This window comes from Piliocolobus tephrosceles, chromosome 14 (assembly GCF_002776525.5).
Source record: "Piliocolobus tephrosceles isolate RC106 chromosome 14, ASM277652v3, whole genome shotgun sequence".
NCBI lineage: Eukaryota > Metazoa > Chordata > Mammalia > Primates > Cercopithecidae > Piliocolobus > Piliocolobus tephrosceles.
Genome location: NC_045447.1, coordinates 93,389,259 through 93,404,129, shown reverse-complemented (window position 1 = coordinate 93,404,129; position 14,871 = coordinate 93,389,259). Strand labels below are relative to the sequence as shown.

General features: G+C 39.7%; 1 long non-coding RNA gene across 1 annotated transcript in view; it reads left to right on the top strand.

Moving 5' to 3' along the window:
- The window catches only part of LOC111543266, a 56,497-nt gene extending 54,707 nt beyond the window's left edge, over positions 1 to 1,790 (top strand). The window contains exon 3 of the long non-coding RNA XR_004228443.1: positions 1,599 to 1,790. This is a non-coding gene — a long non-coding RNA (uncharacterized LOC111543266). The remainder of the gene's footprint in view (positions 1 to 1,598) is intronic.
- Positions 1,791 to 14,871: the final 13,081 nt, after the last annotated feature.

The following is a 14,871-nucleotide window of genomic DNA, read 5'->3' as shown; positions in this document are numbered from 1 at the left end:
CTGATAAAATAGATTCAAGGGTTTAGAGTCATTAAGAATGAGTGACTGGGCCGAGCATGGTGGTTCACGCCTGTAATCCCAGCACTTTTGGAGGCTGAGGCAGATGTATGACCTGAGGTCAGGAGTTCAAGAACAGCCTGGCCAACATGGCGAAACACCGCCACTACTAAAAATACAAAAGTTAGCCAGGTGTGGTGGCACACGCCTGTAACCCCAGCTTCTCAGGAGGCTGAGGCAAGAGAATTGCTTGAACCTGGGTGGTGGAGGTTGTGGTGAGCCAAGATCGCGCCATTGCACTCCAGCCTAGGCAACAGAGTGAGACTCTGTCTCAAATAAATAAATAAATAAATAAATAAATAAATAATTGTTAGCCAAAATCCATTTCCCATCTATGTCTTTGGGAGCCAAGCCTTGAACTTCTCATGAGCCAGTTTCATGAATGCTTTAAAATTTAACAATCTGGCCAGGCGCAGTGGCTCAAGCTTGTAATCCCAGAACTTTGGGAGGCCAAGACGGGCAGATCACGAGGTCAGGAGATCGAGACCATCCTGGCTAACACGGTGAAACCCTGTCTCTGCTAAAAACTACAAAAAACTAGCCGGGTGACGTGGCGGCGCCTGTAGTCCCAGCTACTCGGGAGGCTGAGGCAGGAGAATGGCGTGAACCCGGGAGGCAGAGCTTGCAGTGAGCTGAGATCCGGCCACAGCACTCCAGCCTGGGCAACAGAGCAAGACTCCATCTCAAAAAAAAAAAAAAAAAAAAAAAATTTAACAATCTATTTCCGATTCAGGGTCCATAGTTGAGCAAATGTGCTAAATTTAGTTAATTTTTTTTCCTAGAGCCTAATTGTATACTCCTGAGACTCCACCTAATCCTATGCTCTTTCATTCATTTTGCATGTCTCATTTGAATTATTGTATCAAAGATGAATATTCCAATACTAAGTGAAAGAGGGGGTAGAATTCTATCTACTACTAGCGGGGAAGAGAAGTCACAACTGGAGAAAGCAAACAGAGACAAAAAGAAGTAAAATGAATTTCCCTAAATTTATGTAAATACTTGTTTCTATATACTGTCTGTTCAATCTTTGCAGCCTAATTCCTCCTCTTTCTGCTATAGGAATTCAGACAAGGCTTTCTCTTCAAAGGTGAAGATTACTCTTCGTTGAAGAGTCCTTAGAACTTCTTGGTAGTTGGTTAAAATCCGAAAACATTACAGCAATCTCTCATCCAATCAAGAAAGAGCAATTCCATAACTCATTTCTGACTTCTCTGAGAGTATCTCTGTGCCAACAAAAGTACCCTTGCTAGGAACATCGTTACTCTGCTTTCCTTTCCTCAAGTTTCCACTTCCTTCTGGTAAAATAACCAACATATTAAGCCACTTCATCACTAACACCACTGGCACCATGGGAAAAAATGACACGGTTATTGGCAACACTTGTTTGCTCACTACTGTTTAGCTGGTCAGAAAGTGGAGAAAACAAGAGGAGACAAGCAAATTATGTTTGAAATGAAACTGACTTTCATCAAGCCAAGGTTTGTCAAGTTTGGTATATTCTTTCTTTTGCTCTTACTCACCCCAGGTTTTCTTTGCAGTCTGAAGATAGCCATTTGAAATGCTCTTTGAGGGATGTAAAGTCAACCCCGGATCCAAAGTAGCTTTGATGTTTGTCAGGAAAATGCTGGAGTTCTATATACTACAGTTTTCACAGAGCATGAAGAACTCCAACTTCAGATAACCTGCAAAAAAAGTCAGAAAGCAATTAAATGTAAAAATAAATTCCTTTGTTAAAACAAAAAGAATTAGTGTCTTTCTCTCAGGCTCATTTAGAAGATTTTCCAACCTTTCTTCCATAAGAAATATGTATGTAGGCATTAAATTTAGTTATTACTTCAAACAGAACATTGATATGTCAATTGAAAGAAATATGTATAGGGTGAAGTTGACTTTAATATCTTATTGAGCAATGTGACAAGAATTTGAAAATGTATAAACTAACCACGGGATGACCTTTCAAAACTGAAATGCATAGGTGTAGATTACATTTTCTCATTCAATTACTTATTTTGAAATCTAAATTAAAGCACACACAACACCAAATTAAATCTCTCCTCCCCAGAGTGAATATCTCAATCATTTACAACTAAGCAACTTAAACATCCAGTAATCAACAAACATTAATATGTAAATACTTTGTTTTAATAAGCCATAAACATTAATAAGCAAATGGCTGAAATTACTCCTGCTGAAATGATTCATCTGCAACCCAAAATATAGAATAAGGGCTGCAGAGAAATAAAACTGTTAAATTCAATTCTGAAAACATTCATGTGAGTTTGCATAAATCCTCTTTATTTTCTAGTGAATTTTTTTCAAGATTTTTTTTTTCCTCCCCCTGCTAGGAGCCTTATGAAACTGAAATGTCAAGTGAGGGTTGCTTTATATCATGTTCCGTCAGTCAAAGGAAGGGAGGCTTTATGCATCTGTTGCTAGTATATTGGCACTTTTTGAAGAGTGTTTCGGTGGGAGCGAGAATAAATAAAGATCCTTCAGGCACTTTCTCATTTATGGATGAGGAATCAAAGCAGTCTGAAACTTCATTTTCAGCCTGATACCCTGAAGATCGTTGGCTGATAATTCTGGATGGAACAGCTTATCTTGGAGGATTAGGGAGAACATGGCCTTCCTATTACTTCTGGCTTCAGCCTATTCAGCTGGGTAGACTTTGTCACACAGTATCTGGGCCTTTACATATGTCACTAATCTTATCTATAGCTTTTCAGCTCCTTCTGTTGGAGCTGTGGTTTCCCGTGCCTAACCCTCCCATTTCTTCATTACAGCAGATGTATAGGCATTAGTCTTTCCTAACAACCTTTCTGCACCATGTCATTTGGTAATGGTGAGTTTTGCAGACGTGCGGCTTTCATGAGCAGGTTGGGGTAGGATTTTATCCCAAATCTTGAGACTCTCACATCAGTTACATTAAAAAGCTCCCTGCAGTCCTGAAACAAACTCATTTTTCCTTTTTACCAAATCCACATAACAAAATGAAATAATCTCCACAGCACATTATCTCTGCAACCACTAAAGATAACATGGACATCTCCCTTGCATGCCTATGGGTACATGCCAGACTGTCACTTCTCTCCCTCAGGTACCAGGCAGTGGTTCACCTGTGGAACAAATATTAAATCCTTAGTGTGTGTAAGACATCAAGAAGCCAGGGACATGATTTTAAAACTGACTCTGTCCTCAAGATGTCTACAATCCAGTGGGGGAAATGTGAACTCACAGATAACTACAATGTGAGGTTAAAAAAAAAAAAAAAAAAAAAAAAAAAAAAAAAAAAAAAAAAAAAAAATGGCGCACATCCGGGAGAGGCACATTAAGTGCTTGGATAGTTCATGAGAGTCAGATAAGCAAGAGGAAGAATCTGAGAATGCTGGGTGAAGGAGGTCACATTTGCAAACAACAAAGGTTTGAATAGCTGTGATGGGGATCAGGAATCTTCTAGTTTCTATTTCCCAGTTATTTTCAGAATAAAGGATATAATTTCAAAAGTGGTAAGAGAGTTAGCAACTGAAGCCAGAAGCGATCTGTATAGTTTGTACTTTTCCCCCCATCAAATATCCACTTTCCACCTTACTCTCATATTAACTTCACATTTAGTTGAGCACTCTTCTCCCCTGAATAAAGACCACATTTATCAGCCACCCCTGTAGTTCTGTGAGACCATGTATATGTGTTCTGGTCAGTGAGATGCAAGTAGAGGAAATCATTTTTAACATCAGGGATGATATTTTCTTCTTCTCTTCTACTCTTTTGGTTTATGGAATATAGATATGAGGGTTGGATCTCCAGCAGCCATTTGGAACATGAGGATGAAGGCCACACCCTAGGAATGGTAGAGTGAGAAGCTGGAAAAAACCTGGGTCTCTGGCTATGGAGACTCCACACCGGTTTTTCCAATTGATCTCCAGCCTGCTTTTATACAAGAGAGAAACAAACTTCTGTCTTCTTTTAGAAATGATTTTTTTATGTCTCTGGTACTCATAGCCGAACTGCCCTAATCAGTACTCACTGCTAAAATCCTAGTTTTTTGATCACTTATTATACAATGATACCTAATAAAGTTTTTAGTTTCCTCGTGTAGCATTACAACGACATGATGCATCATCCACAAAATATTTTTTGAGTTCCTGCAATGTTCAGGACATTTTTCCAGGCAAAAACAACAAAAACTATGAAACAGATTTTACTCAGAGGGTTAAAACATGCTTGCTAATAGATCTATATGCAATCATTAACTGAGAGTGTAGAGGGAGGAATATTCCTCATAATATAGATGTTGAGAGGAGACAGTAGACACAACTGCAATGGGATTGCCAGATAAAACATAGGATACCCAGTTAAAGTCAAATTTCAGAATTAAAAAGTGAATACTTTTTCGTATCACTAGATCCCAAATATTGCATGGGACACACATATATTTCAAAAATTATTTGCTGTTTATCTGATATTCAAATCCCAAGTTCAAATTCTAAATTTTAATCATCCTAAACTTTGCATGGGATATACTTATGCTAAAAAATCATTTATCAATTTTCTGAAATTCAGAATTAACCAGGAAATAGTATTTTTATTTGCTAAATCAGACAACTATCAACTGTGAGCCTCTGAGATGTCTTCCAGAGAAGGTCAGAACTAAGCTGTAGAATGAGGGAATCAATCGAAAGACAGGGATGGGGCCATCTGTTTCAAAGCATGGTTCATGGCCATGTATCAGACCTCAGGCTAGGGCACCAGATAAACATGACCCATTTTCTTACAGTGTCAATTTTACTCAAAAAAAAAAAAAAAAAAAGTGTAAAATAATATTATACTGAACATTGAACAGAATACAAAATGTGCATGTATTTTAATATAAAGCAGGATTTCTTAATTTCAGCACTTGACATTTTGGGCTGAGTAATTCTTTGTTGCAGGGAAGTGTCCTGTGCATTGCAGAATGTTTAGCAGCATCCCTGGCCTCAACCCCCAGATGCACAATTCCAGTTGTAACAACCAAAAATGTCTCCAGACACTGCCAAATGTCCCCTGTAGTTGGGTGGAAAACTCATGCTTGGTTGAAAACTACAACTATAAGGCATGATACTTCTAAAAATATTTTGCGATTGTGATGAACCATTTTGGGCTTTGTCCCTAGAGTGTCAACCTTATGTATTTATTCCCCTCATCACTAAGGTCCTTTTGTGGACAACTGTGAGATATAACCAAAGAAATAAGCACCTTAGTGCCAATTTAAGCAAGGATGTTACTTTTCTTTCTGATTTATAAGTTTCTTTTTCTTGAACTTTCCAGACTGTAAACTCCTTAAGGCAAGCACAATTCATCTACCAGAACCCCTAGACCCAGCACATGACAGGCAGCCCATCCATATGAACTGAACTGGGGAGCAAAAGTTTTCAGTTTGTTTAGAGAATCCCAGGGATGGGTGAACAAGTCGGGGAGTGGGGTTTAGGGGAGGTGGGAAGGGAGCAGCAGTAGGGAGGATGGCCTTTAAAATGACCTCAGGTCAATTTCTAGGTGAAGGCAACACAGATAATATTAGCAATATGTAGGATTGATTTCAAGAGCAGAAGTTTAACTTGAATGCAATCTTGCAGATATTTTTCCCCAGATGCTTTAACATTTGTTGTTTGGAGTTATTGACCATTGTCTGCACTTCCTGTTTTCACTTGAAAATTTCTAGTCTCTCCCCACTTAGTCAGAAGCAATGTTTCCTCTAAACTGTATGCCACTGTGGTTGTACCAGTCCTCAATTACCACTGCCTAAGGCCTCTATTTGTAATCAGCCACCCACTCTGCTTTTCTGGCAAGAAAAGCACACCTGAAATGAAAAAAAAGCCTCTAGGCAAGTACAGCATACTGATAAGAAAACAGCCAAAGCTTTTGACTCTCGGCTGCACAACCAATTTCTCCATGGTGACAGGAGAATCCAAGAGGAGGATGACACTTCTAAGAAGCATGAAGATCCAAGTGGAAACAACTTGAATGGTATAAAAAGATAAGACTATGTGTGTCTGTGTACATGCTTTTGTGAGTGTGTGTGTACATCCGTGTGTGTGTGTGTGTGTGCGTGCATGTGTGTGTGCGTGCATGTGTGTATGTAGGCCTGTTCCCACGCACATTAAAAAGAACAATGCAGTAACTAGATTTTTTTTTTCTTAGAACTAGTTTGTTTAAGAGCTGTTGCCATAAAGATCATGAACATAGAGAATGGATTTTGCAGGCATAAGATGTTATGCCTGAAAACAGTTCTTCCTGCTTAAATGGTTCTCACTCTTAATGTTTATCTGCTTCTTTCTTTTTTTTTTTTATTATATTTTAAGTTCTAGGGTACATGTGCACAACGTGCAGGTTTGTTACATATGTATACATGGGCCATGTTGGTGTGCTGCACCCATTAACTCGTCATTTACATTAGGTATATCTCCTAATGCTATCCCTCCCCACAATAGGACCCGGTGTGTGATGTTCCCCCTCTTGTGTCCAGGTGATCTCATTGTTCAATTCCCACCTATGAGTGAGAACATGTGGTATTTGGTTTTCTGTTCTTGCGATAGTTTGCTGAGAATGATGGTTTCCAGCTGCATCCATGTCCCTACAAAGGACACGAACTCATCCGTTTTTATGGCTGCATAGTATTCCATGGTGTATATGTGCCACATTTTCTTAATCCAGTTTGTCACCGATGGACATTTGGGTTGATTCCAAGTCTTTGCTGTTGTGAATAGTGCCGCAATAAACATACATGTGCATGTGTCTTTATAGCAGCATGACTTATAATCCTTTGGGTATGTCCCCAGTAATGGGATGGCTGGGTCAAATGGTATTTCTAGTTCTAGATCCTTGACGAATTGCCACACTGTTTTCCACAATGGTTGAACTAGTTTACAGTCCCACCAACAGTGTAAAAGTGTTCCTGTTTTTCCACATCCTCTCCAGCACCTGTTGTTTCCTGATTTTTTAATGATTGTCATTCTAACAGATGTGAGATGGTATCTCATTGTGGTTTTGATTTGCATTTCTCTGATGGCGAGTGGTGATGAGCATTTTTTCATGTGTCTGTTGGCTGTATGAATGTCTTCTTTTGAGAAGTGTCTGTTCATATCCTTTGCCCACTTTTTGATGGGGTTGTTTGTTTGTTTTTCTTGTAAATTTGATTGAGTTCTTTGTAGGTTCTGGATATTAGCCCTTTGTCAGATGAGTAGACTGCAAAAATTTTCTCCCATTGTGTAGGTTGCCTGTTCACTCTGGTGGTAGTTTATTTTGCTGTGCAGAAGCTCTTTAGTTTAATTACATCCTATTTGTCAATTTTGGATTTTGTGGCCATTGCTTTTGGTGTTTTAGACATGAAGTCCTTTCCCATGCCTATGTCCTGAACAGTATTACCTAGGTTTTCTTCTAGGGTTTTTATGGTTTTAGGTCTAACATTTAAGTCTCTAATCCATCTTGAATTAATGTTCGTATAAGGAGTAAGGAAAGGATCCCGTTTCAGCTTTCTACTTATGGCTAGCCAATTTTCCCAGCACCATTTATTAAATAGGGAATCCTTTCGCCATTTCTTGTTTTTGTCAGGCTTGTCAAACATCAGATGACTGTAGATGTGTGGTATTATTTCTGAGGGCTCTGTTCTGTTCCATTGGTCTGTATCTCTGTTTTGGTGCCAGTACCATGCTGTTTTGGTTACTGTAGCCTTGTAGTATAGTTTGAAGTCAGGTAGCGTGATGCCTCCAGCTTTGTTCTTTTGGCTTAGGATTGCCTTGGCAATGCGGGCTCTTTTTTGGTTCCATATGAACTTTAAAGCAGTTTTTACCAATTCTGTGAAGAAAGTCTTTGGTAGCTTAATGGGAATGGCATTGAATCTATAAATTACCTTGGGCAGTATGGCCATTTTCACAATATTGATTCTTCCCATCCATGAGCATGGTATGTTCTTCCATTTGTTTGTGTCCTCTTTGATTTCACTGAGCAGTGGTTTATCATTCTCCTTGAAGAGGTCCTTTACATCCCTTGTGAGTTGGATTCCTAGGTATTTTACTCTCTTTGGAGCTATTATGAATGGGAGTTCATTCATGATTTGGCTCTCTGTTTCTCTGTTACTGGTGTATAAGAATGCTTGTGATTTTTGCGCATTGATTTTGTATCCTGAGACTTTGCTGAAGTTGCTTATAAGCTTGAGGAGATCTGGGGCTGAGACGATGGGGTTTTCTAAATATACAATCATGTCATCTGCAAACAGGGACAATTTGACTTCTTCTTTTCCTAACTGAATACCCTTTATTTCTTTCCCTTGCCTGATTGCAAACAGGGACAATTTGACTTCTTCTTTTCCTAACTGAATACCCTTTATTTCTTTCCCTTGCCTGATTGCCCTAGCCAGAACTTCCAACACTATGTTGAATAGGAGTGATGAGAGAGGGCATCCCTGTCTTGATCCAGTTTTCTTTTTTTTTTGAGACGGAGTCTCGCTCTGTCGCCCAGGCTGGAGTGCAGTGGCCGGATCTCAGCTCACTGCAAGCTCCGCCCCCCAGGTTTACGCCATTCTCCTGCCTCAGCCTCCCAAGTAGCTGGGACTACAGGCGCCCACCACCTCACCCAGCTAGTTTTTTGTATTTTTTAGTAGAGACGGGGTTTCACCATATTAGCCAGGATGGTCTCGATCTCCTGACCTCGTGATCCGCCCGTCTCGGCCTCCCAAAGTGCTGGGATGATCCAGTTTTCAAAGGGAATGCTTCCAGTTTTTGCCCATTCAGTATGATATTGGCTGTGGGTTTGTCATAAATAGCTCTTATTATTTTGAGATACGTTCCATCAATACTGAATTTATTGAGAGTTTTTATCATGAAGGGCTGTTGAATTTTGTCAAAGGCCTTTTCTGCATCTAGTGAGATAATCATGTGGTTTTTGTCTTTGGTTCTGTTTATATGCTGGATTACGTTTATTGATTTGCGTATGTTGAACCAGCCTTGCATCCCAGGGATGAAGCCCACTTGATCATGGTGGATAAGCTTTTTGATGTGCTGCTGGACTTGGTTTGCCAGTATTTTATTGAGGATTTTTGCATCAATGTTCATCAGGGATATTGGTCTAAAATTCTCTTTTTTGTTGTTGTGTCTCTGCCAGGCTTTGGTATCAGGATGATGTTGGCCTCGTAAAATGAGTTAGGGAGGATTCCCTCTTTTTCTATTGATTGGAATAGTTTCAGACGGAATGACACCAACTCCTCCTTGTACCTCTGGTAGAATTTGGCTGTGAATCCGTCTGGTCCTGGACTTGTTTTGGTTGGTAGGCTATTAATTATTGCCTCAATTTCAGAGCCTGCTATTGGTCTATTCAGGGATTCAACTTCTTCCTGGTTTAGTCTTGGGAGAGTGTATGTGTCCAGGAAATTATCCATTTCTTCTAGGTTTTCTAGTTTATTTGCATAGCGGTGCTTATAGTATTCTCTGATGGTGGTTTGTATTTCTGTGGGGACGGTGGTGATATCCCCTTTACCATTTTTTATTGCATCTATTTGATTCTTCTCTCTTTTCTTCTTTATTAGTCTTGCTAGTGGTCTATCAATTTTGCTGATCTTTTCAAAAAACCAGCTCCTGCATTCATTGATGTTTTGGAGGGTTTTTTATGTCTCTATCTCCTTCAGTTCTGCTCTGATCTTAGTTATTTCTTGCCTTCTGCTAGCTTTTGAATGTGTTTGCTCTTGCTTCTCTAGTTCTTTAAATTGTGATGTTAGGGTGTCAATTTTAGATCTTTCCTGCTTTCTCTTGTGGACATTTAGTGCTATAAATTTCCCTCTACACACTGCTTTAAATGTGTTCCAGAGATTTTGGTATGTTGTATCTTTGCTCTCATTAGTTTCAAAGAACATCTTTATTTTTGCCTTCATTTCGTTATGTACCCAGTAGTCATTCAGGAGCAAGTTGTTCAGTTTCCACATAGTTGAGCGGTTTTGATTGAGTTTCTTAGTCCTGAGTTCTAGTTTGATTGCACTGTGGTCTGAGAGACAGTTTCTCTTCTTTTACATTTCCTGAGGAGTGCTTTACTTTCAACTATGTGATCAATTTTTGAATAAGTGCGATGTGGTGCTGAGAAGAATGTATATTCTGTTGCTTTGGGGTAGAGAGTTCTGTAGATGTCTATTAGGTCCACTTGGTGCAGAGTTGAGTTCAATTCCTGGATATCCTTGTTAACTTTCTGTCTCGTTGATTTGTCTGATGTTGACAGTGGGGTGTTAAAGTCTCCCATTATTATTGTATGGAAGTCTAAGTCTCTTTGTAAGTCTCTAATGACATGCTTTATGAATCTGGGTGCTCCTGTATTGGGTGCATATATATTTAGGATAGTTAGCTCTTCCTGATGAATTGATCCCTTTACCATTATGTAATGGCCTTCTTTGTCTCTTTCGATCTTTGATGGTTTAAAGTCTGTTTTGTCAGAGACTAGGATTGCAACCCCTGCTTTTTTTGTTTTCCATTTGCTTGGTAGATCTTCCTCCATTCCTTTATTTTGAGCCTATGTGTGTCTCTGCATGTGAGATGGGTCTCCTGAATACATCAAACTGATGGGTCTTGACTCTTTATCCAATTTGCCATTCTGTGTCTTTTAATTGGACCATTTAGTCCATTTACATTTAAGGTTAATATTGTTATGTGTGAACTTGATCCTGTCATTATGATATTAGCTGGTTGTTTTGTTCGTTAGTTGATGCAGTTTCTTCCTAGCATCGACGGACTTTACGTTTTGACATGTTTCTGCAATGGTTGGTACCTGTTGTCCCTTTCCATGTTTAGTGCTTCCTTCAGCATCTCTTGTAGGGCAGGCCTGGTGGTGACAAAATCTCTCAGCATTTGCTTGTCTGTAAAGGATTTTATTTCTCCTTCACTTATGAATCTTAGTTTGACTGGATATGAAATTCTGCGTTGAAAGTTCTTTTCTTTAAGAATATTGAATATCCGCCCCCACTCTCTTCTGGTTTGGAGAGTTTCTGCCGAGAGATCTGCTGTTAGTCTGATGGGCTTCCCTTTGTGGGTAACCTGACGTTTCTCTCTGGCTGCCCTTAACATTTTTTCCTTCATTTCAACTTTGGTGAATCTGACAATTATGTGTCTTGGAGTTGCTCTTCTCGAGGAGTATCTTTGTGGCGTTCTCTGTATTTCCTGAATTTGAATGTTAGCCTGCCTTACTTCGTTGGTGAAGTTCTCCTGGATGATATCCTGCAGGGTGTTTTCCAGCTTGGTTCCATTTTCCCCGTCACTTTCAGGCATACCAATCAGACATAGATTTGGTCTTTTCACATAATCCCGTATTTCTTGGAGACTTTGTTCATTTCTTATTACTCTTTTTTCTCTATACTTCTCACTTCATTTCATTCATTTGATCTTCAATCACTGATACTCTTTCTTCCAGTTGATTGAGTTGGTTACTGAAGCTTGTGCATTTGTCACGTAGTCTTGTGTTATGGTTTTCATCTCTATCAGTTCTTTTAAGGACTTATCTACATTGGTTATTCTAGTTAGCCATTCATCAAATCTTTTTTCTTTTTTTTTTTTTTTTTTTTTTTTTTGAGACGGAGTCTCGCTCTGTCGCCCGGACTGGAGTGCAGTGGCCGGATCTCAGCTAACTGCAAGCTCCGCCTCCCGGGTTTACGCCATTCTCCTGCCTCAGCCTCCCGAGTAGCTGGGACTACAGGCGCCCGCCACCTCGCCCGGCTAGTTTTTGTATTTTTAGTAGAGACGGGGTTTCACCGTGTTAGCCAGGATGGTCTCGATCTCCTGACCTCGTGATCCACCCGTCTCGGCCTCCCAAAGTGCTGGGATTACAGGCTTGAGCCACCGTGCCCGGCCCAAATCTTTTTTCAAGGTTTTAATTTCTTTGCGCTGGTTACATAGTTCCTCCTTTAGCTCTGAGAAGTTTGATCGACTGAAGCCTTCTCTCAACTCATCAAAGTCATTCTCTGTCCAGCTTTGTTCTGTTGCTGGCGATGAGCTGCGTTCCTTTGGATGGGGAGACACACTCTGATTTTTTGAATTTCCAGCTTTTCTGCACTGCTTTTTCCCCATCTTTGTGGTTTTTTATCTGCCTTTAGTCTTTGATGATGGTGAGGCACTGATGGGGTTTTGGTGTGGGTGTCCTTTCTGTTTGTTAGTTTTCCTTCTAACAGTCAGGGCCCTCAGCTGCAGATCTGTTGGAGTTTGTTTGAGGTCCACTCCAGGCCCTGTTTGCTTGGGTATCAGCAGCAGAGGCTGCAGAAGATAGAATATTGCTGAACAGCAACTGTTGCTGTCTGATTCTTGCTCTGGAAGCTTCGTCTCAGGGGTGCATCCAGCCGTGTGAGGTGTGAGGTGTCGGTCTGCACCTCAGCTGAAAATGCAGAAATTACTCGTCTTCTGTGTCTCTCACGCTGGGGGCTGGAGGCTGGAGCTGTTCCTATTCGGCCATCTTGGGCATGCCCCTGCTTCTTTCTTTCTCAAGTTCATTCTTTTGGTGTCTATTCTTTCTGCCCATACTTGCTTTCAGTCCATTCTTTGGCCATCTTCTCTCTCTCTCTCTTTCTCTACCCACCCCTCCCCCTTTTCTCTCTGAAAGGATGTTCTTGTGGGTCAGGCCACTGTGGTATCATGCCCCTTACTTCTTTCTGTCTTAAGTTCATCAGTGGCTATGATACTGAGGACTGGTTCTCCTCAGGTATAGGGAGGATCAAACAATAACTTCTAAGAACCATTAAAATGAGGAAAGACAGATACCCAGCTCTCTTTACATCCCAGGCCCATAGTATCATTCTCACAAGTTTTCTAAATACAGCTCCCCAAGCAACCAGTACAATGCACTTGGAGTTGGCATTTTAGATAAAACTCCTTTGTCATCCCTGTCTAGAGTAATAGGAGATGGTAGGAGTGGGAAGAGTAGAAGAAGTAACTAGGAGTGTGAAGGGTGACTGAAACAGGGGCATTAGACCTGAGGTTAAGAGGGTAAAGTGCTTAGGAAACTCTGGCTATGAAGGAAGCAGACCTCAGAAATATGTCTGTAAAGGAGGATGTGATTCTTGGTATGAATTGCACTATGAATGTACATTGTCTTTATATGTGATGGAGAAAAGCTATAAAAAATGTTAAGGGAGGTACTATACATTGACATGGTTACAGATAATGGTAAACTCATAAAGAAAAATACAAATTATAAAATCTCGGCTTTCCTACATAAAATTAATAATAATTATATCCATATAAATGAACTATTTACTGTCTTTGTCTTTTTATCATGCAGCATGACAAATCATAAACATATCATTAATGATGCAACAGATTGACTTTTGCTATACATTTTATTTCATGACAACATCAAACTCACAATATATTATCTCAAAAATTAGACATAAAGACATTCATATTTCTCTTGATTTTTCTAGTAACAAAGCTTTGCTTACCTTATTCACTGGGGTGTTGCCATCTGGTCAGAGTGTCTGGCTACTAATTTACAAGTTAGAAGAGACTATAACACATTCTTACATTTTTCTCCTAAATCAAAAGAACAGAAGATGAAACACCTAATTTTATGTAGTTGACAATGTTGCTCCCAATTGTTACTGATGAAATACCCATGCTATGAGTCTGTCTTTTCATTTGTAGTGAAATTTTTTTGAATGCATTCAGATTTTTTTTCTTAGCCATTTTGTAGTAGAATACTGATAACTTTTCTTCTTCTTCTTTTGGCTGATTCACTGTGATGCAAAAAGACTGAATCCAGTCTTTTCCATTCCACTGAGAATATAACAATACTAGGAGGCATGAGCGAGGGTCAGGCATTGCTCCCAGGAAGACTTCAGTTTTTCCCACGGGGAAAATAAAGTCACATATGCTTCAATTTATGAACATTCATCTTTGTTATTCCATTTCTTCTTCTTTCTCTCTAATTCAGACACTCATTTTTTCTGGAAGATTTATTTATTTAGCTCTGCCTCCGAGTCTTAACATTTCAATTTGTCAAGTATTCTCAATGCCAAAATAATTGCAAACATATGCCAGATAGAGAGCACCCTAATAAATAAGATATAGGCCTGGCCGTCAGCAATTTTTTTTGTCCATTTATAAAATAGAAGCATTAATTAATAATTCCATATTACTGGTAAGATAGATCTTGTGGGAATCCAAAAATTTCATCCTACCTCAGCTTGATTTCTAGCTCAATTTCCCATAAAAATTGCTTCTTCCATTAAAGCAGGTCCTGTCAGTGGCCTACCCAACAGCCATTGCTTGACTTCTTCCTTGCTAATGGAATCCTAATTTTGTTTGGTGCAATGTGATAAATGATGATTGACATAAGCCAACTATGAGAAATTTATTTTGCTTTGCAACGCAAAGATATGGTCACCTGGCCCAACTTTAGCAAAGGAGGAGTCTGTGGTGGGGTTTCTGGGAAAGCATTTGCTTCCTGACAAAAAAGACTGATATGGGGGAGAGCTTGTGGGTGAACAATCTTACCCTTCTTTTATGCTGGGGATGCTATTGTGAGGACATGATGCTTGAAGCTGTGGCAGCAATCATTGGACAGTGCAGCATTAAGCATAAATATGGAAAGTCAAATGCCAAGAATGGAGGCACAAAAGGATGAAAAGAGTCTGGACCACTGAGGACATTGTTAAACTTCTGAATGGACTGTCAAATTTCTACATTCAGATTTCTTGTTAACCATACTACACATGCCCTTATCATCATAGCTGATGTTAACCAACTTTCTCGGTTCCTTGCAGCCCTAAGCACTCCAAACTTACAATCTTCTTACTAATGAACTTTAGTGACATTGTAT